Consider the following 25,936-nt stretch of genomic DNA (forward strand, 5'->3'; position numbering starts at 1 on the left):
TGTTTTTAAGAGCATATGATGTTTATAAGAGTGTGGGCGGTTATAGGAGTATGGGAAGGGTTTATAAAGCCTTAAACTATATGTAAATAATAAAATAAATATAAAGGGGTCTTTGAAACGTATATCCATCTTTTTACAAATGCAAAGGACGGTCACACCAAATAGTGATTGAATTTGGATTTCTCTTCTGTTCATTCACTTAGCATTCTCTTAATTTTACTTTCCATCATTTCTTCCACACACCCTTATAACTTTTCCACAGTGCTGTGTATATGTTTTATTTTATATGGTTAAGAACGTCAAGGGGTCTGCTTGGAGACCTGTTTACCGTAAATAATCCTCACTTCATCCTTATCCCTTATGTTATTTCATCTACAGAAACAATGCCCTTTTATGTGAACTTTTCATGTTTCGCTTCTACTCTGTGGAGATTTAGAGACCCAATATGAACAATAACCTTGAGTCATGTATTTGCAGAATATGAACTTTAATATTTTCTAGCAACTAAACTATTGTGTAAATTTCAGTTGATTGTATCCACAGTGAGTATTACAAATTCTATAGCCTTTACAATAAAGATTTAGATGTCTGTATGCTTACTGACATCTATAGGCTAAAATAAGGAAGCAGTAAATGCTATTGTTAATTGATACATACAGTGCCTACAAGTAGTATTCAACCCCCTGCAGATTTAGCAGGTTTGATAAGATGCAAATAAGTTAGAGCCTGCAAACTTCAAACAAGAGCAGGATTTATTAGCAGATGCATAAATCTTACAAGCCAACAAGTTATGTTGCTCAGTTAAATTTTAATAAATTTTCAACATAAAAGTGTGGGTCAATTATTATTCAACCCCTAGGTTTAATATTTTGTGGAATAACCCTTGTTTGCAATTACAGCTAATAATCGTCTTTTATAAGACCTGATCAGGCCGGCACAGGTCTCTGGAGTTATCTTGGCCCACTCCTCCATGCAGATCTTCTCCAAGTTATCTAGGTTCTTTGGGTGTCTCATGTGGACTTAAATCTTGAGCTCCTTCCACAAGTTTTCAATTGGGTTAAGGTCAGGAGACTGACTAGGCCACTGCAACACCTTGATTTTTTCCCTCTTGAACCAGGCCTTGGTTTTCTTGGCTGTGTGCTTTGGGTCGTTGTCTTGTTGGAAGATGAAATGACGACCCATCTTAAGATCCTTGATGGAGGAGCGGAGGTTCTTGGCCAAAATCTCCAGGTAGGCCGTGCTATCCATCTTCCCATGGATGTGGACCAGATGGCCAGGCCCCTTGGCTGAGAAACAGCCCCACAGCATGATGCTGCCACCACCATGCTTGACTGTAGGGATGGTATTCTTGGGGTCGTATGCAGTGCCATCCAGTCTCCAAATGTCACGTGTGTGGTTGGCACCAAAGATCTCGATTGTCAGGTTTCCGGGTTTTCCAGTCCTCTTTGGAAAGAGCTTGCCCTCGGTTAACATGGAGTTTTATGTTCTGTTGCCCTACTTCCTGTCCAGCTGCTTAAAAGGCCGCCTCTAAGCCTAGTCCAGTGCCTGAGTATACTGCTTGCTGTGTGCTCCTGCTTTGCTGCTGCTGCTACTTGATTACCTTTGGATCCTCCTGAAAATCTACCGACCGACTCTGGACCATACCCGGTTTCTTCAAACTGTGCCCGGACTCCGTCTGCCGTCTTTGGTCAGTACGTCTGCCCGGTTTCTTCCGGTTCATAACCATTCTGGACTTTCATCCCGTACGGACACTTCTGGACTTTACCGCTTGCCCCTTGTGTCCCGGCTGCGGCGCATTTAGGCCTTCCGGGGTTGATTGCCGGACAGTCCCTGTATAGGGATTCGCTCTGGTGGTCTCCCTGGGGGAGTCCGGTGCGTGGCCCCGGGAATTCCCTTCGCTCCGTTTCGGAAAGGTATTTTCATGTGTTTGTTATACTGTGTATTTCCGTTGTGTATTTACCGTGGTTACATATCATAAACATCTTGTACCACAAACTCGTCTCTGGCTGTCATTGCCCTAACGCTATCGAAATCCTCAAAACATACAATAGTATTACATCGATCTTGGTCTCATCAGACCAGAGAACCTTGAACCAGTCTGTCTCAGAGTCCTCCAAGTGATCATGAGCAAACTGTAGACGAGCCTTGGCATGACGCTTTGAAAGTAAAGGTACCTTACGGGCTCGTCTGGAACGGAGACCATTGCGGTAGAGTACGTTACTTATGGTATTGACTGAAACCAATGTCCCCACTGCCATGAGATCTTCCCGGAGCTCCTTCCTTGTTGTCCTTGGGGTAGCCTTGACTCTTCGGACAAGCCTGGCCTCGGCACGGGTGGAAACTTTCAAAGGCTGTCCAGGCCGTGGAAGGCTAACAGTAGTTCCATAAGCCTTCCACTTCCGGATGACGCTCCCAACAGTGGAGACAGGTAGGCCCAACTCCTTGGAAAGGGTTTTGTACCCCTTGCCAGCCTTGTGACCCTCCACGATCTTGTCTCTGATGGCCTTGGAATGCTCCTTTGTCTTTCCCATGTTGACCAAGTATGAGTGCTGTTCACAAGTTTGGGGAGGGTCTTATCTAGTCAGAAAAGGCTGGAAAAAGAGATAATTAATCCAAACATGTGACACTCATTGTTCTTTGTGCCTGAAATACTTCTTAATACTTTAGGGGAACCAAACAGAATTCTGGTGGTTTGAGGGGTTGAATAATAAATGACCCTCTGAATAAACTTTTCACAATTTAAAAAAAAAAAAATAAAAAAAGAAATAACTTTCTTTTTTGCTGCAGTGCATTTCACACTTCCAGGCTGATCTACAGTCCAAATGTCACAATGCCAAGTTAATTCCGAATGTGTAAACCTGCTAAATCTGCAAGGGGTTGAATACTACTTGTAGGCACTGTATGATCTATTGTAATTGGGGAAATGAACATTGCAGAGTACCATTACATTAATAGTTCATTAAAATATATTTAGGAGTTGTCAATAACAATTTTATTTATATTTCCCTTTAATAATTTGTTGGATAAACATATACACTTTATATTGAGATTTATTAAAGGAAACCTGCCATGTGGAAAAGCGCTATTAATCGGTACATGTGGAGTTATTCTGCAGGTTAATAGTGTTTGAAACCTGCCCGGTGCCTACACATGGAACCCCACTGTCTGGAGAAAATTACATTTAATCCTCCCAGCAGCGGTCGGGTTTCTGTCACGAGGGCAGCGCCGTCGTAGGTTCAGTCACTGCTCTGTGTATGGAGAGCGGCGGATGTAACCACAGCCCCCACACTGACTGACCGTCACTCAGCATTAGAAGAAGCTAGTTCATGCAAAGAGTGGTGGGAGGAGCAGACTGATAAACCCACTGCTGCCTAGGGATAGGCTAAGGAAGTGAAATCGTACAGAACACAGCAGCATAATAATAATAATAATAATAAATCTTTAATTCTATAGTGCAAACATATTCCGCAGAGCTTTACAATTCAGGAGGATCATACAGTCATATGAAAAAGTTTGGGCACCCCTATTAATGTTAACCTTTTTTCTTTATAACAATTTAGGTTTTTGCAACAGCTATTTCAGTTTCATATATCTAATAACTGATGGACTGAGTAATATTTCTGGATTGAAATGAGGTTTTTTGTACTAACAGAAAATGTGCAATCAGCATTTAAACAAAATTTGACCGGTGCAAAAGTATGGGCACCCTTATCAATTTTTTGATTTGAACACTCCTAACTACTTTTTACTGACTTACTAAAGCACTAAATTGGTTTTGTAACCTCATTGAGCTTTGAACCTCATAGGCAGGTGTATCCAATCATGAGAAAAGGTATTTAAGGTGGCACTTGCAAGTTGTTCTCCTATTTGAATCTCCTATGAATAGTGGCATCATGGGCTCCTCAAAACAACTCTCAAATGATCTGAAAATAAAGATTATTCAACATAGTTGTTCAGGGGAAGGATACAAAAAGTTGTCTCAGATTTAAACTGTCAGTTTCCACTGTGAGGAACATAGTAAGGAAATGGAAGAACACAGGAACAGTTCTTGTTAAGCCCAGAAGTGGCAGGCCAAGAAAAATATCAGAAAGGCAGAGAAGAAGAATGGTGAGAACAGTCAAGGACAATCCACAGACCACCTCCAAAGACCTGCAGCATCATCTTGCTGCAGATGGTGTCAATGTGCACCGGTCAACAATACAGCGCACGTTGTACAAGGAGAAGCTGTATGGGATAGTGATGCGAAAGAAGCCGTTTCTGCAAGCACGCCACAAACAGAGTCACCTGAGGTATGCAAAAGCACATTTGGACAAGCCAGTTACATTTTGGAAGAAGGTCCTGTGGACTGATGAAACAAAGATTGAGTTGTTTGGTCATACAAAAAGGCGTTATGCATGGAGGCAAAAAAACCGCGGCATTCCAAGAAAAGCACTTGCTACCCACAGTCAAATTTGGTGGAGGTTCCATCATGCTTTGGGGCTGTGTGGTCAATGCCTGCACCGGGAATCTTGGTAAAGTAGAGGATCGCATGGATTCAACTCAGTATCAGCAGATTCTTGACAATAATGTGCAAGAATCAATGACGAAGTTGAAATTACGCAGGGGATGGATATTTCAGCAAGACAATGATCCAAAACACCGCTCCAAATCTACTCAGGCATTCATGCAGAGGAACAATTACAATGTTCTGGAATGGCCATCCCAGTCCCCAAACCTGAATATCATTGAAAATCTGTGGGATGATTTGAAGCGTGCTGTCTATGCTCGGCGACCATCAAATTTAACTGAACTGGAATTGTTTTGTAAACAGGAATGGTCAAATATACCTTCATCCAGGATCCAGTAACTCATTAAAAGCTACAGGAAGCGACTAGAGGCTGTTATTTTTGCAAAAGGAGGATCTACAAAATATTAATGTCACTTTTATGTTGAGGTGCCCATACTTTTTCACCGGTCAAATTTTGTTTAAATGCGGATTGCACATTTTCTGTTAGTACAATAAACCTCATTTCAATCCAGAAATATTACTCAGTCCATCAGTTATTAGATATGTGTTACACTCACCGAGGAGCGGCGAGCGTCCGGAGGTGGACCCACTGGACCGTGCACCGGACTCCCCTGAGAAGACGACCAGCAGCGAACCCCTATACAGGGACTGTGCGGTGCTTCCTCAAAGGGCCTAGATGCACGGCAGCCAGGAACCGGTAGTAGGAGTCTCTGTACGGCCAGGTGTAGCACGGGTGTGATGTCCGCAGCAGGCAGAACACAGTTGTGGCACCGGAGATGTTCACAGCAGGTGGCACGGAGACATTCACTGTAGGTATGGCACGGTGATGTCCACTGCAGGTATGGCCGGTGACGTCCACAGTAGGTATGGCACAGTGACGTCCACTGTAGGTATGGCCGGTGACGTCCACAGCCGCAAAGGTACAGATGGCACTACGGCGAGACAGAAGATTAGCAACAGGTAGATGATACACAAATACAAACGCTAGTACGCAGGGGTCTGGACACTAGCAATGCACTAGTAGGAGCGTTGCTCAGGCGCCTGCTGCCAGGGGAGGTGAACCTAAATACCCATATGGTAACAGGTGACCTCTGAGGTCACTTCCAGATAATGGGGTGCTACCACTTTAAGAAAGCGGGCGCAGCCTCGCACACAGCCTAGAATCACTTACTGCAGATCACTGTGTGGATGGGAGACAGGAAGAGGCTGCAGCAGCTCCTGGAGTAGGGCGCCCGACACGGGAGTGAGCAGGACGCACAGCAGGACCCGAACCAGGAGCAGAGCCTGCAGAGCCATGGGACCGGTAAGAGGAAGGACGTCGCTGCCGGGGGTTGGGACCGGGAGTGCACGTGGGGGCCATGCTGGGGCTGGGCAGATGTGAGGTAGAGCGCCCCCCTCGGGATCTGGCGGGACCAGGCGCTACAATACCCCCCCCCCCCGAAGCCCGCCCTTCTTCAGGAAGCTGCGGAGGAGACGAGAAGCATCAATGTTCTCCGCAGGTACCCACATCATTTCCTCAGGACCGAACCCCTTCCAGTCTACTAGATAGTAGGTTTTACCTCGGATCTCCTTAGCTGCAAGGATGACTTTTACCTTGTAGATGTCGTCATCACAGACAGGAGGAGGCGAAGTACCAGGATCACTGTGGAAACGGCTCAGGACCACCGGCTTGAGGAGGGACACATGGAAGGAGTTCGGGATGCAAAGTGTAAGCGGCAGCTTCAACTTGTAGGACACCTCATTGATCCGTCGGAGCACTTCAAAGGAACCAATAAAGCGGGGACCCAGCTTGTAAGACGGCATCTTCAGGCGGACGTACTTGGACAAGAGCCAGACTTTATCTCCGGGTTGAAAGAAGGGAACATCCAGACATTTCTTGTCAGCGTGTTTCTTCATGCGGACAGAGGAACGTTCCAGAGCCGACTTGGTCTCAGCCCAGATGGCAGAGAAGGGCCTCACGAGGTCATCAGCTGCAGGGTTGCCTAAAGAACATGTCACAGGGCACGGCACTTTGGGTCGCTGTCCATAAAGCACCTGGAACGGAGATTTAGCAGAGGACTCACTTTCATGATTGTTGTAGGAGAACTCGGCCCATGGAAGCAGTTTGCACCAGTTGCTGTGGTGTTCGTCCACGAAGTAGCGAAGATAGTTAGTCAGGACTTGGTTAATGTGTTCCACTTGCCCATTAGACTGAGGGTGGTAGGTAGAAGAAAAGTCCAATTTAACATCCATCCCTTTGCAGACTGCTCTCCAAAACCGAGCGGTGAACTGGACCCCTCTGTCGAACACGATATGGAGAGTCAAGCCGTGAAGCCGGAAAATGTGTTGAATGAATAGTTCAGGAAGAACCGGAGCGGATGGTAGCCCGGTGAGTGACATGAAGTGGGCCATCTTGGAGAACCTGTCCACCACCACCCAGATGACTGTATAGCCAGACGATTTTGGCAGGTCTGTGATGAAATTCATGCCGATATGTTGCCATGGAGCGGATGGTACAGGTAAAGGAAGCACAGGGCCTGCTGGAAGAGTCTTCGGGACCTTGTTCCGAGCACAGGAGGAACAGGATGAAATGAAGTCCTGGACGTCTTGTCGTAGCCCTCGCCACCAGTAATACCAGGATATCGATTTCCTTTGACCCACGTGACCTGCTATTCTGGAAGAGTGTCCCCACCAGAGTACACGTTCTCTATCGACCTCAGCAACAAACGTATATCTGCCCAGTTGCCCCTTCACGGCATACCTCGTAACTGGGTCCCTAACGCTATGCTGAAGCCTCTCTCTAGGTTAAAAACCTCCTGTGTATGGGCAAGTAGGAACCTGCTATATAGGATAAGATTACCTGTGGCAACTGGGGGAAGGGTGTACGGTCACAAGGTATGACCCTCTTCATATAGACTTAGGGACCCAGTTACGAGATATGCCGTGAAGGGGCAACTGGGCATATATTCAAATGGCCATTTATATATGCTAAATATCTAATTTTTCTCAGATTTTCCTTAGCAGTAATGCAGGTCCATGTTCACATATTCATGGTTTCTATACTTTAGCATTATCAGAGTGTAAACTGTCTTTTTGTATTTTGTCATGTTCAGTTATGCACCTGTTCACACGTCAGGTTGAGGAGTGCAGTCAGTCTTTTTTGTTTTCTGTGTAAGGACCGCACCGGCTCCGGATAAGGAGGCATCTACCTCAAGGATAAACGGCTTGTTAGTGTCGGGTCTGTGTAAGGCTGGAGCAGAAGCGAAGGCTCGTTTAAGAGACAGGAAAGATTCTTCAGCTTCCAGGGTCCATTTCTTTGAGTTCTCCCCTTTGCGAGTGAGAGAGGATATGGGACGCACCAGAGACGATAAATGTGGAATGAATTGCCGATAATAGTTGGCGAATCTCAGGAATCGCTGGATAGCTTTCAACCCTTCCGGACGGGGCCACTTCAGTACAGCTGACAACTTATCCGGATCCATCTTCAGACTGGTATGAGAGACTAGGTGGTTAAGGAAGGGTAGCAAGGTCTGCTCAAACAGGCATTTCTCAAGTTTGGCATAAAGGCGATTCTCCCTCAACCTCCGCAGGACAAGACGGACATGTCTTCGATGGGTATGCAGGTCTGAAGAGAAGATAAGGATGTCGTCTAAATACACAACCACACAGGTGTACAGAAGATCTCGGAAGACGTCGTTCACGAACTCCTGGAAGACCGCCGGAGCGCTACTGAGCCCGAAGGGCATCATTTGGTATTCATAGTGCCCATCACGAGTGTTGAACGCAGTCTTCCATTCGTCCCCCGACCGAATGCAGACCAGATTGTACGTACCATGGAGATCTAACTTGGAGAAGATCTTGGCACCTCGAAAGCGATCAAACAGTTCCGGTATAAGGGGTAGCGGGTATCTGTTCTTCACCGTGATCTTATTCAATCTGCGGTAGTCAATGCAAGGCCGTAGACCCCCATCCTTTTTCCCCACAAAGAAGAAGCCCGCTCCGGCAGGAGAGGAGGATTTTTGGATGAAGCCTCGTGCTAAATTCTCCTTTATATAGTCAGACATGGCTTGGGTCTCTTCTCGCGTCAGAGGGTAGATGCGCCCACGAGGAGGGGTTGTCCCGGGGAGCAGGTCAATGGCACAATCGTAGGGTCTGTGTGGCGGCAACATCTCAGCTTCCTTCTTGTCAAATACAAAATGGATACAGCCTCACACTAAATGCCATCAATGTATTTAGTGTGCGGCTGTATCCATTTTGTATTTGCTAGGTTTTTTCAGCTGGCACCTATACACACTTGTAGGATGTGCAGGTCAGTCTTTTGAAATATTCCTTCTTGTCAAAGACATCGGCATAGGACCAATAGGTGAAGGGTAACCCGGGAAGGGTGACCAGTTCGGCTGGTAGCTGCGGAGGATGCACTGGTCTCAGGCAGTTATTGTGGCAAGACGCACCCCATTGCAGGATGTCTCCTGAATCCCAGTCCAGTACTGGCTTGTGTGACCGAAGCCAGAGTATTCCCAGAAGTAGAGCATGCGCCATGCCAGGGAGCACATGGAAGGCGATTGTCTCAGAGTGCAGCAACCCCACTTTCATTTCACAGTTCTCCGTGATGTACCAGATGGGTTCGGAAAGTGGTTTTCCATCCACCGAAGAAAGACTGATGGGGGTAGCAAGACGTCGGACGAGAATCTGATGTAGGTCCACCACAGACTGTTGGATAAAGTTCCCGGCAGAGCCTGAATCCAAGAACGCATGCTCTGACAACCGGATGGAACCACAGGACAGGGATACGGGTACAAGGAGAAAAGGAGAGGACTTGGCGTGACCTAGGGTGGCCTCTCCAACGGACCCTAGGCTCAGTAGTTTCCCGGCTTTACTGGACAGTCCTGAATCAGATGCTTGGCACTTCCGCAGTAGAAGCACTCTCCTGCCGCTCTCCGATTTCTCTGCCACAGTCTGGACTCAGTAATGCGATCGACCTCCATGGGCTCGTGTGGAGCAGTAGGCCTGGTGGAAGGAGGTGACATTGGTTGTTGGAAGGTGAGCTCAAGACGGGGGGTTCTTCTCGCCCGGGTGACTTCTCTGGCACGGTCTTGGAAGCGGAGATCAATACGGGTAGCCAGAGAGATCAGCTCTTCCAGGGTGGTAGGTACATCCCGGCCGGCCAGTTCATCCTTGATTTTTCCGGATAATCCTTCCCAGAAGGCAGCTACCAAAGCATCATTGCTCCACTTGAGTTCGGAGGACAGAGTGCGGAACTCGATTGCATACTGTCCCATGGTGAGATTGCCCTGGTGGATTCTCATGAGCGAAGAGGCAGTAGACGAGAGATGGCCTGGCTCATCGAACACCTTACGGAAGGTATTCAAAAAGACGGACAGGACTTGAATAGTCGGGTCATTCTTCTCCCAGAGCGGATTCATCCAAGCCAGAGTACGACCAGTCAGATGAGACATGATGAATGCTATCTTCTCGCTGCAGAGGCGACAGCTCAAAGTGCATGGAGCACTGGTTTAAGAATCCGCGACACAAACTGGGATCACCTCCAAACATGGGTGGGGAGGCCAGGTGGGAAGGAGACATGCATGTCGACAATCCCGCAGAGTCAGGGGTTGTTGAGGAGGCCGGATTCTGCAGGGCGTATAGACGGGAATCCACGGACGCCATGTATTCAGCCATGCGTCTCTGAGCCTCATGCTGGCGGGATAGTTCCTTCTGTAGTTCAACTAGTTGGGAGCCGTCAGAGGATCCGGAGGATTGCATGGATGCCAGACGGGATTCCACAGACTTCATGTGAGCCACTAATCTTGCTTGGGTCTCGCGTTGGCGAGAGAGCTCCTGTTGCAAGTCAGTCAGGGAGTAAGCCTTGATCCCGGCGGAGTCCATGGCCCGAGCAAACTGTTACGCTCACCGAGGAGCGGGGAGCGGCCGGAGGTGGACCCACTGGACCGTGCACCGGACTCCCCTGACAAGACGACCAGCAGCGAACCCCTATACAGGGACTGTGCGGTGCCTCCTCAAAGGGCCTAGATGCACGGCAGCCAGGAATCGGTAGTAGGAGTCTCTGTACGGCCAGGTGTACCACGAGTGTGACGTCCGCAGCAGGCAGAACACGGTTGTGGCACCGGAGATGTTCACAGCAGGTGGCACGGAGACGTTCACTGTAAGTATGGCACGGTGACGTCCATTGCAGGTATGGCCGATGACGTCCACAGTCGGAAAGGTACAGATGGCACTATGGCGATACAGAAGATTAGCAACAGGTAGATGATGCACAAATACAAACGCTAGTACGCAGGGGCCTGGACACTAGCAATGCACTAGTAGGAGCATTGCTCAGGCGCCTGCTGCCAGGGGAGGTGAACCTAAATACCCTTATGGTAACAGGTGACCTCTGAGGTCACTTCCAGATAATGGGGCGCTACCGCTTTAAGAAAGGGGGAGTGGCCTCGCGCACAGCCTAGAATCACTTACTGCAGATCACTGTGTGGACGGGAGACAGGAAGAGGCTGCAGCAGCTCCTGGAGCAGGGCGCCCGACCCGGGAGTGAGCAGGATGCACAGCAGGACCCAAACCAGGAGCAGAGCCTGCAGAGCCATGGGACCGGTAAGAGGAAGGACGTCGCTGCCGGGGGCTGGGACCGGGAGTGCACGTGGGGACCATGCTGGGGCTGGGCAGATGTGAGGGAGAGCGCCCCCCTCGGGATCTGGCGGGACCAGGCGCTACAATATGAAACTGAAATAGCTGTTGCAAAAATCCAAATTGTTATAAAGAAAAAAGGTTAACATTAATAGGGGTGCCCAAACTTTTTCATATGACTGTATACAAATCAATAAGTTATAGAAAATACAATAATTAGAGTATGGAAAAAAAGAGACAACCCTGCTCATGAGAGCTTACAATTTACAATGACATGGGGGGGAACAAAGTGCAAGTGCTTATTTAAAATGACATTCCAGCCATCTCAAGGAAATGTGGGATAGATAAGGGATGCCTTAACCAATCAGCCAGAACCTTGAGCTGCATTTGGGTGCAGTGGAGTTTGACGTGGAGTTATGTTCTGAGAAGTTGTGGAGGGACTATGTAAATTTAATTCACCTAGGGAGTGTGATAGGCCACCCTAAAAAGATGCATTTTAGAGAGTGTCTGAAGCTGAGTAAGTTGTGATTCGTCCTAGCTTCTTGGGGTAGAGCGTTCCAGAGGATTGGTGCAGCTTGTAAGAAGTCTTAGATCCGAGAGTGGGAGGTTCGGATTAGTGTGGATGTTAGTAGAAAGTCATTTGCAGAGCGTAGGGAACGGGTAGGGTGATAGACAGAGAGGAGAGTGGAGATGTAGGGGTATGCCGCACTGTGGAGAGCTTTGTGGGTGAGATCAAGCAATTTGAATTGGATCCTGTAATATATGGGCAGCCAGTGCAATGACTGGCACAGAGAAGAGGCATCCGAGTAGCGGTTAGTCAGGTAGGTGACCCTGGCTGCTGCATTAAGGATGGACTGTAGAGGAGAAAGTCTAGTTAGGGAGAGACCAAGTAATAAAGAGTTACAGTAGTCAAGGCGGGAGTGGATCAGGGCCACAGTGAAGGTTTTTGTCATTTCCATTGTGAGAAAGGGGAGGATTCTAGAGATATTCTTGAGGTGCAAGCGACAGGAGCGGGCAAAAGATTGTATATAGGAGGTGAAGGAGAGATCGGTGTCAAGTATAACACCCAGACAGCGAGCCTGCTGCCTAGGAGTTATCGTGGTGCCACACACAAAGAGGGTGATGTTGGGTTTAGGAATGTTAGAAGATGGAGGGAATAGAAGAAGTTCCGTTTTGGAAAGGTTAAGTTGATAGAGGGCAGACATGATGTTACAAACTGCAGTCAGACAGTCACTGGTGTTCTGTAGTACAGTGGGGGGGAGGTCACGGGATGAAGTATAGTTGTGTGTCATCAGCATAAAGATGGTACTGGAAGCCAAATTTACTAATGGTCTGTCCAATTGGGGCCATGTTGAGAGAGAAGAGAAGAGGGCCGAGGACTGAAGCTTGAAGGACCCCAACTGTAAGAGGAAGAGGAGAAGATGTGGAGCCAGCAAAAGATACGCTGAATGAGCGGCCAGAAAGATAGGAAGAGAACAAGGAGAGCACAATGTCCTTTAGGCCGATTGAATGGAGCATAGAGAGAAGGAGATGGTGGTCAACAGTGTCGAAGGCTGCAGAGAGGTCAAGAAGAATAGGCAGAGAGTGGTCACCATTACGTTTTGCTGTCAGTAGGTCATTGGTCACTTTGACGCGGGCAGTTTCTGTTGAGTGTAGGGGAAGGAAGAAGACTGTAAAGGATCTAGAAGAGTGAGAGGATAGGTAGCGGGTGAGGCGGGAGTAGAACAGGCACTCCAAGAATTTGGAAATGAAGGGGAGATTGGAGACTGGTCTGTAGTTCTTTGCGCAAGATGGGTCAAGAGTAGGGTTTTTTTAATAATGGTGTAATGATAGAGTGTTTAAGGGAGGAGGGGAAGATACCAAAAGAGAGTGAGAGATAGAAAATTTTAGTTAGGTGAGTAGTGACGACCGAAGAGTGGGATTGGAGTAGGTGTGAGGGAAAGGGATCAGTAGGGCAAGTGGTAGGATGAAAAGAGGAGAGGAGCCTGTAGACTTCTTCCTCTATAACTGGGTCAAATGTGGAGAGTGAACCGGACGGGATGTGGGGGAGGGATGGAGTCACGACGCTTGGTGGCTGGGAAATGATCTCTTGGCGGATGTTTTCTATTTTCTCTATGAAATACAAGGCCAGATCATTAGCATGAAGGTCTGTGATAGGGGTCTGTGCTTTGGGACTGAGGAGGGAATGAAAGGTGTCAAAGAGCTTTTTTGGATTGTTGTATAGTGAGGAAATCAGGGTGGTGAAGTAGGTCTGTTTGGTGAGGTGAAGGGCAGCATTGTAGGTTTTTAACATGAATTTGTAGTGGATGAAGTTTTCTGGTATTCGGGTTTTCCTCCATAGGTATTCGGCACTCCTACAGCATCGCTGGAGAAATTGAGTTTGCGATGTGAGCCAGGGCTGTTTTACTAAGTATTAGGTCTTTCTGAAGGTGAGGGGCACTACTTGGTCTAGGGTACTTCTGAGTGTGTCATTGTAGTGGTTTACAGCAAGGTCAGGACAGGAAAGTGAGGAGATAGGGGACAATGATAAGTGTAGAGAGTATGTAAATCTCTGAGAGTCGATGGCCTGTAGCTTTCTGAATGTGTGATAGGTGGGAGTGTGCTGGGGTGGGCAAGAGTTTGTGAGCTTGAAGGAGAGGATGTTGTGGTCAGAGAGGGGAAGAGATAAGTTATCAAAGTGAGAGATTGAGCAGAGGTATACAAAGACCAGGTCAAGGGTGTTAGGCTATGTGCGCACGTTGCGTATATACAGTACATGCAGTTATGCTGCGCTTTGTAGCGCAGCGTAACTGCATGCGTCCTGCGTCCCCTGCACAGTTTATGGAGATTGTGCAGGGGACGTGCGCACGTGGCGTTTTAGAGTGCAGCGCTTCGGCTACTGTCGAAGCGCTGCGTAAAAAGAAGTGACATGTCACTTCTTCCGTGCGCTTTGCCGGCAGCCCCTGCTCTGTCTATGGGAGGAGCTGCAGGCAAAGCGCATGGAATCGGCTTCACTACGGACATTTCTGCAGCGATTTAAAGCGCATATGTGCTCTTCAGATCGCTGCAGAAAGTTCTGCAGTGAACTGTACGCAACGTGCGCACATAGCCTTACCGTCTTCATGTGTCTCAGAGGATGAGAGCTACAGTTAGGTCCAGAAATATTTGGACAGTGACACAAGTTTTGTTATTTTAGCTGTTTACAAAAACATGTTCAGAAATACAATTATATATATAATATGGGCTGAAAGTGCACACTCCCAGCTACAATATGAGAGTTTTCACATCCAAATCGGAGAAAGGGTTTAGGAATCATAGCTCTGTAATGCATAGCCTCCTCTTTTTCAAGGGACCAAAAGTAATTGGACAAGGGACTCTAAGGGCTGCAATTAACTCTGAAGGCGTCTCCCTCGTTAACCTATAATCAATGAAGTAGTTAAAAGGTCTTGTGTTGATTACAGGTGTGTGGTTTTGCATTTGGAAGCTGTTGCTGTGACCAGACAACATGCGGTCTAAGGAACTCTCAATTGAGGTGAAGCAGAACATCCTGAAGCTGAAAAAAAAGAAAAAATCCATCAGAGAGATAGCAGACATGCTTGGAGTAGCAAAATCAACAGTCGGGTACATTCTGAGAAAAAAGGAATTGACTGGTGAGCTTGGGAACTCAAAAAGGCCTAGGCGTCCACGGATGACAACAGTGGTGGATGATGGCCGCATACTTTCTTTGGTGAAGAAGAACCCGTTCACAACATCAACTGAAGTCAAGAACACTCTCAGTGAAGTAGGTGTATCTGTCTCTAAGTCAACAGTAAAGAGAAGACTCCATGAAAGTAAATACAAAGGGTTCACATCTAGATGCAAACCATTCATCAATTCCAAAAATAGACAGGCCAGAGTTAAATTTGCTGAAAAACACCTCATGAAGCCAGCTCAGTTCTGGAAAAGTATTCTATGGACAGATGAGACAAAGATCAACCTGTACCAGAATGATGGGAAGAAAAAAGTTTGGAGAAGAAAGGGAACGGCACATGATCCAAGGCACACCACATCCTCTGTAAAACATGGTGGAGGCAACGTGATGGCATGGGCATGCATGGCTTTCAATGGCACTGGGTCACTTGTGTTTATTGATGACATAACAGCAGACAAGAGTAGCCGGATGAATTCTGAAGTGTACCGGGATATACTTTCAGCCCAGATTCAGCCAAATGCCGCAAAGTTGATCGGTCGGCGCTTCATAGTACAGATGGACAATGACCCCAAGCATACAGCCAAAGCTACCCAGGAGTTCATGAGTGCAAAAAAGTGGAACATTCTGCAATGGCCAAGTCAATCACCAGATCTTAACCCAATTGAGCATGCATTTCACTTGCTCAAATCCAGACTTAAGACGGAAAGACCCACAAACAAGCAAGACCTGAAGGCTGCGGCTGTAAAGGCCTGGCAAAGCATTAAGAAGGAGGAAACCCAGCGTTTGGTGATGTCCATGGGTTCCAGACTTAAGGCAGTGATTGCCTCCAAAGGATTCGCAACAAAATATTGAAAATAAAAATATTTTGTTTGGGTTTGGTTTATTTGTCCAATTACTTTTGACCTCCTAAAATGTGGAGTGTTTGTAAAGAAATGTGTACAATTCCTACAATTTCTATCAGATATTTTTGTTCAAACCTTCAAATTAAACGTTACAATCTGCACTTGAATTCTGTTGTAGAGGTTTCATTTCAAATCCAATGTGGTGGCATGCAGAGCCCAACTCGCGAAAATTGTGTCACTGTCCAAATATTTCTGGACCTAACTGTATGAGAGGCCAGGGAGGTGGTTAGAGATAGAAGTTGGGATGCAGAAGGGGAGGTGGAACTGTTCATGGATATGTTAAAGTCTCCTAGGATAAGGGTTGGTAACTCTGAGGACATGAAGTGCGGCAGCCAGAGTGAAAAGTGGTCAAGGAACTGGGTGTGTGAGCCTGGGGGATGGTATATAACCACTAGTCTGAGGGGAAGGGAATGGAAGAGCCTGATGATGTGGACCTCAATGGATTGCATAAGATGGCACATGCATGCGGCACCCCACACACGTGCACCCCTTAAGAAAGACCCAGATATATTGGGCAACCTAGAGGAGTAGATGAGGGGGATTGTGGGAGCTCAGCTTGTTAAGGGAAATTAACAAAAGGTGATCACACCAGGGAATGATTAGTGAATCAAAGGGAACAGGACACATTTGACACCCGGCCTGACACCAGACTACACAAAATCACACCTTCCACCATCAGATAACGTTTATAAAGAGGAAAATACAGTCATACATCAGTGAGTATTAAACATAATGTAAAGATGACATAGCAATAGTCACAGCAAGCAGAGTTATTTGTACCAAAAAGGGGATTCAGAAAAGGTATAATGCAGGAGACATGGAATTACAGCAAGCAGAGTTATTTGTACCAGAAAGGGGTTTCAGCAGAGGTATAATGCAGGAGACATGGAATTACAGCATTAAGCTTCTGCTGGCTAGGCCTCCCCATGGCCATTTGGAGACAGCAGGGCTATGCAGCAGAGTTGGGAAGGCTGCATGAGGCCTCAGCATGGCGGCCTGACATGGTAAGGAGCAGAGCAGCGAGCACAATGAGTAGCATGGCACAGAGAATACTTGTACATAAGTGTTACTTCCATGATATTATACCCCCTTACACCTCTACCTTGCTTGGCATGCCCAACAGAGAAACCTCTCCAAGATGACAGGGGCATAGATGTTCTCTGAAGGCTTCCAGGATGTCTCCTTAGGTCTAAAGCTCATCCAGTCTACCAGATAAAAGGTTCTCCCAAAAACCTTTTTTAAATCCAGGATGTCCCTAACCTCGAAGACATCTGAGAGACCCTTAGAACCAGTGGTAGTGGGAGTAGAATGGGTTTTAAGAACCAATTGAGGACCACCAGCTTCTGGAGCAGCACATGAAAGGAGTTAGAAACCCATAGATTTGCAGGGTGTTGAAGGCTGTAGATCACTGGATAAAGTTTCCTGAGCATCTTGTATGGACCGAGTTACCGGGGAGTAAACTTGTACGAAGGCACTTTCAGGTGAATATTCCGGGATGACAGCAAGACTTTATCTCCAAGGTGATACTTAGGTGGCTAATCTCTCCTCTTATTCACATGAGTCTTCATCTGAGACACAGGCTTAAAGAGAGAACCTTGTGTCTGCCACCATATCTGGAGGGAGTCACTGTACGAGGAATTAGCATCAGGTAGCCTAGAGAAAGCAGACATAGGAGAGGGCACTTGAGGATGCTGGATGTATTCCACATAGAATGGAGATGCTTCGGAAGACTCCCAACATGATTGCTATAGGAAAACTCCGCCCAGGTATGTGGTTGTTCCCAGTCATCCCAATAGGCAGATATAATATGGCAAAACTAGGTTTCGAGAATCTGATTAACCCATTCCACTTGCCCATTGCTCTGCGGATGATACGTGAAGGAGAAATCCAACTAGATATTCAACAACTTGCACAACAAAGCGCCTCAGAATTTAGAAGTGAACAAAACCCAATAATATGAAACAATGTGCAGAGGAAAGCTATGGGGATGAAACATGTGTTGAAAGAACTGCGTAGCGAGTTTGGCAGCAGAGAGAAGGCAGATTAGAGGAATGAAGTGTGCCATTATGGAAAACCGATCGATCACAACTCAGATAGTCTTGTAACCCTTAACTTTTGCATGTATGCACCTGAACCTTTTTTATTTATACTGCTAGATATAGTAGATAATATCTAACACTGCCATCTAGTAGCTCACAATGAAAATACATGCAAGTATGAATTCATAGGTAGCAAAAAATCAAGCATCCAATTCCAACAAATTCCGTAAAAAAGTTACTTTATTTCCAAAAAAAAAGTTAAAATTATAGTTACATCCTTCCATTAATATAAAACCACATCATGGCAGAAAGATGAAATTTGGGACGCCTTTCGGAGGAATACTTACTCTGACAAGACTAGACAACACCATGTGAAATAACATGCCACTAAAAATGGAGAGGGGAAAGTTACAAAGGAAGTGACGATTCAATCAAACTCGACATATCACATGACTCAAAGGAGAAAAAAACACTGGTAATTACATTTATAATACATTTGAAATCTCGTTTCTGACATTTAAACCAGTTGGTATTCTACTATTAAGCAGAACCATCCATTTTGCCTCCCAGCGGAGTAACATTTTTGACAAATTACCACCACGTTTAGATAACACAATTTTCTCAGCTGCATTCACCCTAAGGGACTCTAGATTGCCTCCATGTTCATTCAAAAAATGCCTGGATGCAGCTGACAGGCTGCGCGTGGTGGTGTGATTTATGTCAAACACGTGCTCTGATATGCGGTGCCTCAGCGTGCGGGATGTGCTCCCCATGTATTGAACCTGACACATCGTGCAAGTGATAACATAAACCATGCCACTGGTCCCACAATTTATTAGGGATTTCATTTTAAATTCATGTCCTGAGACACACAAAGTAGTTTTTGTCGTGTTGACCATGAATTTACTGAGTTCACAGTTCTTTTGCGCACATTTAAAGGAACCTAAAGAAGGCAACCAATTTTGTAATTTATGACTATTATATTTATTTTTCTTACTGTGTATAGTATGATCACTAGGTGAAATACTGTTTGCAATGGTAACATTTCTTCTAGAAACAAATTTCACACCATTATTCAAAATATGTTTCAGAATATCATCCACCTGCAAAATAAGCAGGTATTTTTTGATAACATTAATGACTCGATAATAGTCACAACTATAATTTGTAGAAAAGACTAAAGCTATTTTTGGGAATAAAGTAACTTTTTTTACGGAATTTGTTGGAATTGGATGCTGGATATTTTGCTGCCTATGGATTATGATCACAGCGGGGTCCTGCTGAATACCATCAGTGTATCGTTCTGGCTATTATTGGATCTCCAGGTGGGTGAGCTGGTTTTCTTCTTTTTTGCTTACAATTGCTATCACGACCCATATTCCGTGCTCCCCTGAAGTGTCTACATTGGTATTGGACATAAAACTTTAATTATTTCATTATAAGATGGAGATTCCTATGACTATCACTACAGATGAATTTTTTATTGTAAACAAAACTCGACTTAACAAGGGCAGGCGGTTAACCTACTCATCGCCATTTTGAGTCGGGTCAGGCTTTGTCACGGGTGGCCTTGCCCGGTTCTGTTGCTCTGAGGCATACAGTAAATGGTGGGGGAAGCGGGGTATTTGTGAAAGTTTGTCGTGACGCCACTTGTGGTATGCCGCCAAGAATAGCCGCCGCTGCAAGATTCCTCGCTGGGGCAGGTGTTACAGCAGCCGGGATGGTGTCGCTCTCCACAGGCGGAGCGGGCCCCGAGTGGATGAAGAGGGAAGGAGCAATGGCCGTTGGTGCCTAAGCGCTGGGCGGCAGTGCCGGTAAGGACGAGCCAACACAGCCTCTGCGGGTTCAGGGTGTAGTTTACTCACAACTTCAGCTGCCAGCCTTGTCACACTGGTCACTGCCGTGATGGGCTCAGGTCGATCCCAAATCCCGGGAGGTCAGAACCGGTCCGGTAGTCTGCGGATCCTTCTTCACCGTGACCCCCAGTGCGGGTTCCTGTGGATTGAAGCACTTAGAGTCCCTCCATACTAGGTAGATTACTGTTCCTTATGCTAGCAGCGGGGATCCCCTTGAGTCTGACTGTGATCTCGGCCCTGGGAGTCCTATATGCCAATTGGCTCTGGAAACTTGGGTGGTCGAAGAAGCATGGAATCTCTCCATCTGGCAGAATCTGGTGATGCAACGTAACGTAGAATTACACCACCATAGGGTGCTGCAACCTTAACAGCGCTGGTCCCGGGGGAACTAACACGGTATCCTCCTCAGCGACCGTTAAACTCCTATGTCCCACAGGATCCACCGGGAAAGACATCTGCTCACTGTCACTCCTGCTGGAGAACTCCCTCCTGAAACTGTAAACTGTGTGTGTGACTCTTAACTCCCCCTGATGGCCGCTCCTCCCCCTACCCAGGTCCTAAGCTAGTGGATTGGGGCCCCTGTTGTGATGGCATCCTGTTAATGCCACACTGTTAGAAACCCCTTTTATACCCAACCCTAGCCCAGTCCCCAGATGGGGAAGGAGCAACCCATGTGTGTATGTGGTTGTGGATGATAAAACTGGTACCGACCTCCTTTGGATCCATGATCAGCACCACACACTAAGTGGGGTTCAGTACACTGTGGCAACATGAGCCTCAGGGGCGCCATATATGTATATATATATATATATATATATATATATATATATATATATACAGTATATATATATATATATATATATATCACTTGGTCATAGATTAAACAGCTAATCTACAACCCGAATTGGGATTATTATTGTCATTTTTGTATAAAATTTAATAAAATAGTGTTTTTATGGAGTCCAAAATGGCCGCTGTCAGAGGCAGACGTGGATGTGGGAGCTCCTAAAAAATCCACAAACATCCAGCTCCCTGGCGGACATTACCCAAGTCTAGCCCCCTCTTCCAGGCCCTGGGGTCATCCTGAGAGAGGAGAGACCCCCATTTGGATACGGCACCCCACGAGACGTCTCCTGGGGACCCTCCAGCGTTGTGGTCAGTGAGGGCAACGGGGGCGGCGAGGCCTGCGTGGTGTGGACCCTGAGAGCTGCGGACGCTCGCAGGAAGGTACCGGGAGATAATCGGGGGCCCAGAGGGTGAAGATTGAGAGGAGGAGAGACGGCATCCCTCACCCTTCCCTGCGGCCCAGACCCGTCCTACCTGGCGCCCCGGACAGCCGCGGGTGGAGAGCGGCCGCCATCTTAAGGGTGCTCCTGTCCGGCCCTGAGGACTGCGGGTGTTGTAGCGGCCCCGAGGCTCCCGTGACTGATCGGGAGACCAGCTGAGCCCCGGACACCAGACAAGTGCCACCTACCAGCCGGGTGAGCGGTGAGATCGGGCCGAGGACACCGCGAGCTGCCGGGTTCCTGGAGGGGCCGCGTGGAGTCGTGGAGTCACGGAGTCGCGGCGGGAGATCTCGCGACGGTCGGGTGCGGAGTCCCAGGAGTACCACAGGAAGAAGATCGGGCGGTGAGTGAGCCCTATCCCTCTGCCCGTCTGCGCGCCTGCTGCTCCCCCCACACCAAAGCCCAGAGCCTGCGGTCCTGATCGGGCCTTGCCACGTGCAGCCGGCGTCCTACGTCCACCCGTGTAGAGTGCCCACGCGGCTCAGTGCTGGGACACGCTGCAGAGGGTTGCTGATAAGGGAGTCTAGAGCCCAGAGATTAGGGCTGAGGACAATACGGTGAGGCATTCCCCTGTGCTGGGGGTGAGCTGAGTGGGGGGTGAGGATAGAGGAAGGGACCTGGCTAAAGGGGACCTCCTTCCTAACCTGCACGCAAACACCAGGAGAAATAGGGGGTTAACTTGCTCCCCAACTCCCCCCCCCCCTCCTCCATATACAGCAGGGAACCCTGTCAGCCCAGATCTGGACTTCCATTGAGTGGAGGGCTAGTTGGAGGCAAGGAAATCTCTCAAATATCGGCCCCCATACACCTGCACGGGCACTGAAACTACACAAGCGACCTCTGGAGGAAGATGATATAGAGAGAGGCTACACAGTCATATTGCCAACATAAAGACTCTCTCTTCTCGCCTCTTTCCACCTCTTTGAGGGAATATAATGTTCTAAAATCTGTGCCATTTGGAGGGAGCGAAGTGACCTAACCCATACTATACATTCTCTCAAGCATAAAACCATTTATGTCTGACTTTAACATGGTCAAAATCGGCAACGCACGGGCCAGCTCTCTGCCCAGACAAGTCAAATCCACTACCCAAGCTGATGTCGATAAATTTCTTAAAAAACACCTTCATCCAGCTGATACTAAAACAGGCAGCCCACAAAGTACGTCTACTAACGATATACAGGATATGGAAGATGATGAAAGTGACACTGAAGGTGCGGATAATAGCAAAAGTCTCCCCATCTCAAGATCTTTTATAAAACGGATCCTTAAAAATGCGTTGGAGCCGGTGGCAAAGGAGCTCTCAGATATCAAACAAGAAATTGGTCAAATTGGTCACAGGGTGGAATCCCTTGAAGCGGCCCAAGCCACAATAACCTCCACCTCCAATTCTGTCATCTCCTGTCTTCGTCAACAGGAGGATAATGTCAACCAAATACATGCCATTCTGGAAGACCATGAAAATAGAGAAAGGCGAAACAACCTTAGATTAAAGGGTCTTCCAGAGTCGGTAGCAAATGAGGCTTTGATCCCGACCCTGCAGGGCATTTTTACCGACTTGATAGATTCTGACCCGGCTCCAACACTGGAACTGATAAGAGCCCATAGATTGCTGAGACCCCGACCTAAACAAGGGGAACCACCAAGGGATGTTATATGCCGCTTCCTGGATTATCGAGTTAAAGAACTTATTCTTAAAAAAGCCAGAGAAGCGGATTCTATAAGTCATGAAGGCTCTAATATTATGATTTTTCAAGACCTTGCTTCCACCACCCTGACCAAAAGAAGGCTATTACAACCCTTCACAACGGTGTTACGCCAACGCCAGTTTCCGTACCGCTGGTTATATCCGTTTGGCATCGCTATAACTGCCAATGGAAAACACTACCAAGCCAAAACCTCGGCGGAAATAAGAAGAATTTGTGAAGATTTGGGGATCACATTGGATAAATATCCGGAGCTGGAAATTCATCGTTCGGCGGCTACACTGCAAATGCTTCCAGATCCGGCTCCATGGCATAGTCTCACCCCAAAGACTCACAGGTCCCGGCGCAAAGCGGCAAAGAAGCTGCAGATGAACTTTGAAGGCGAGCCCCCTTGAAAGGGTTTCCTGATTGGGTCTTCTGATATATTTACATGATTATGCTAGCCTAAAATACGAAGTTGTTACAGGGGTTTTGCACTTTTTGCTCCCTCTTACGGCATATTTTCTTTAGTTTGAATTTCAAATAGTTGAAAATGTTGACGCTAATACCTTGTTCTTCTTTACACCTTTTTCTATTCCCCAGTCTTTCTATCTTCCTCGCTTTCTCATTGGTCATAGGTCCGGTCCATTCATCTCGATGGGAAAAGAACAGATTGTCCTTCCGTTTGCTCCAATATGGCACCACATCATAAGGTATTTACGGTGATAAGCCTTAATGCACATGGCCTGAACTCCCCTGTACAAAGGTCACAGACCTTGCAAAGCCTAAAAAAGAGGCGTGCTGATATGATATTCTTTCAAGAAACGCATTTTCGGGAAAGCAAAATCCCAAGCTTCACCAAAGCACACTATAACACTTGGTTTCACGCCCCTTCCACACACAAAGGCTCTAGAGGAGTTTCCATAGCACTCGCTAAGGATATACCCTTTCTAGTTCAAGATATCGCTACTGACCCTGAGGGTCGATATATTTTCGTCAAGGGTATGTTGGCGGGCTCTATGGTAACCCTAGGGAATGTATATGCCCCAAATGTCAAACAGATTCGATGGTTGTTGTCCACGCTCAAAAAATTCCGCAATTTTTCAGAAGGTACTCCAATACTGTGCGGTGACTTTAATGTGGCTATGGAGCCCAAATTAGACTCTACTGCAAGAAAAAGTCACCTCTCTTTAAAGGACCTATCTCGGATTAAATGTTCTCTCCAATCCCTCTCTCTAATAGACATCTGGCGCTATCAACACCCCACAGCAAAAGATTTTACATTTTTCTCGAATCCCCACAAATCATACCACAGACTAGACTACATCTTTCTACCTAGACACCTATTACCCAATGTAAACGATTCAGAAATTCAATCAACACCCTACTCTGACCATGCTTATGTTGCAGCTAGCTTCTCACTCCTGCGACCATATTGGCTACACCGTACGTGGAGATTGAATGAGTCAATTCTCTCCTCGGAAGAAAATAAGACACGCATATCTGAATGTCTATGTAATTACTTTGCAGAGAACAAGGCACCAGATATTGCGGCCCCGTTGCTGTGGGAAGCGCATAAGACGGTCATTAGGGGAGAACTGATTTCTATCTCCTCACATCTCAACAAGCAGAGGAATTTGTTCTTGCAGACTCTGTATGCTGAGATAGCTATGTTGGAGGCCCAACATAAGAAGTCTCTTTCCCAACAGATATTGGAACAGCTGACTGCGAAGCGCATTGAACTGAGAGATATACTCAATAAACAGTCGGCTAAGTTCCATCTCAGTTGGAGGAATCGTATGTTTTTACACGGAGACAAGGCCTCTAAACTTATGATGTCCATGATTAAAAAGAGACAGGCTCGTACATTCATACATGCAATTAAAACCGCACAGGGCCACCGCACGCAAGACTATTCTCAAATTTCGGAAGAATTCCTTCGCTTTTATAAAAATTTATACCAAATTGGACCGGAAGAGTCGGCAAGTGAGAGAGATGTGAGGAAATGTGATATACAAAACTACTTAACTAAATTAAATCTCCCGAAACTCTCCAAAAAACAGCAGGCGTCCTTAGAAAAACCGTTCTCCCGGGCGGAGGTTCAGTCCATTCTGTCCAGGAGCTCAGTGGGGAAGGCTCCAGGCCCAGATGGCCTTCCAATTATCTACTATAAGAAATTCTTTGATATTTTGGGGGATCATCTTTTAGCTTCATGCAACGCTCTTCTACTTGGCGACCCTATACCCCAACAAGCACTAGAGGCACATATATCACTAATACATAAAGAGGGGAAAGACCCAGAATGCTGTGGAAACTATAGGCCCATCTCACTTTTGAATGTGGACCTAAAGATATACGCTAGTTTAATCGCCAACCGTGTGGCAGATATTCTCCCGGATCTCATCTCCCCAGAACAATCAGGTTTTGGCAGAGGAAGAGAGGGGAAGGATAATGCACTGAGAGTACTAAACCTAATGCAATATGCCAGGATTCATAAGCTGCCTCTAGTGCTGTTGGGAACGGATGCCGAGAAGGCGTTTGACAGGGTGGACTGGACATTCTTGCAGGGGACGTTGGAGGCCTTTCATTTTCCTCCAGACACCATACGCGCAATACTTCAGATGTACACGTCACCCATGGCCAGGATTAAAATAAATAATGCCCTCACCGACCCTTTTGACATTAAAAATGGTACAAGGCAGGGTTGCCCCTTATCCCCCCTACTCTTTGTCCTGGTCATGGAGCCATTGCTTGCCTCCATTCAACAGGACCGGGACATTGAGGGGTTCAATTTACAGGGAGTCCACCACAAGTCCGCCGCCTTTGCTGACGATTTGTTGGTGGTTATGTCCAAGCCGGAGAGGGGTTTCCCTGCCTTTATGAAAATATTAGAGGAGTATGGCCGATGGTCTAACTTCAAAATTAACCTATCGAAATCAGAAGCACTAGGTATTAATATCACCAGAAAAGTTGCTAAATCTCTCCAAAAAGCGTTCCCCTTTAGGTGGCCAAATAGTCACATAACATACCTAGGTGTTAAGTTGGGGAAAACCTTCAAATCCCTATTTGATCTCAACTACAAGCCCCTTCTTCCTACACTCTCTGCACATATAGCCTCATGGAAGGCTCCCTTCCTCTCGTGGATAGGTCGGAAAAATTTAATTAAAAGCATTATACTTCCTAAGTTTATTTACCTTTTTCAAATGCTACCCATACCGATTCCCATATCTTTTCTTTCTAAGTGTAACTCTTTAATATCCAACTATGTCTGGCACAAGCATAAACCGAGAATCAACTTTCAAACACTAAGTTTACCAAGGGACAGGGGGGGCATGGGATTACCCAACATAACACTATATTATCATGCCGCAGT

Source organism: Anomaloglossus baeobatrachus, chromosome 6, assembly GCF_048569485.1.
Source record: "Anomaloglossus baeobatrachus isolate aAnoBae1 chromosome 6, aAnoBae1.hap1, whole genome shotgun sequence".
Taxonomy (NCBI): Eukaryota; Metazoa; Chordata; class Amphibia; order Anura; family Aromobatidae; genus Anomaloglossus; species Anomaloglossus baeobatrachus.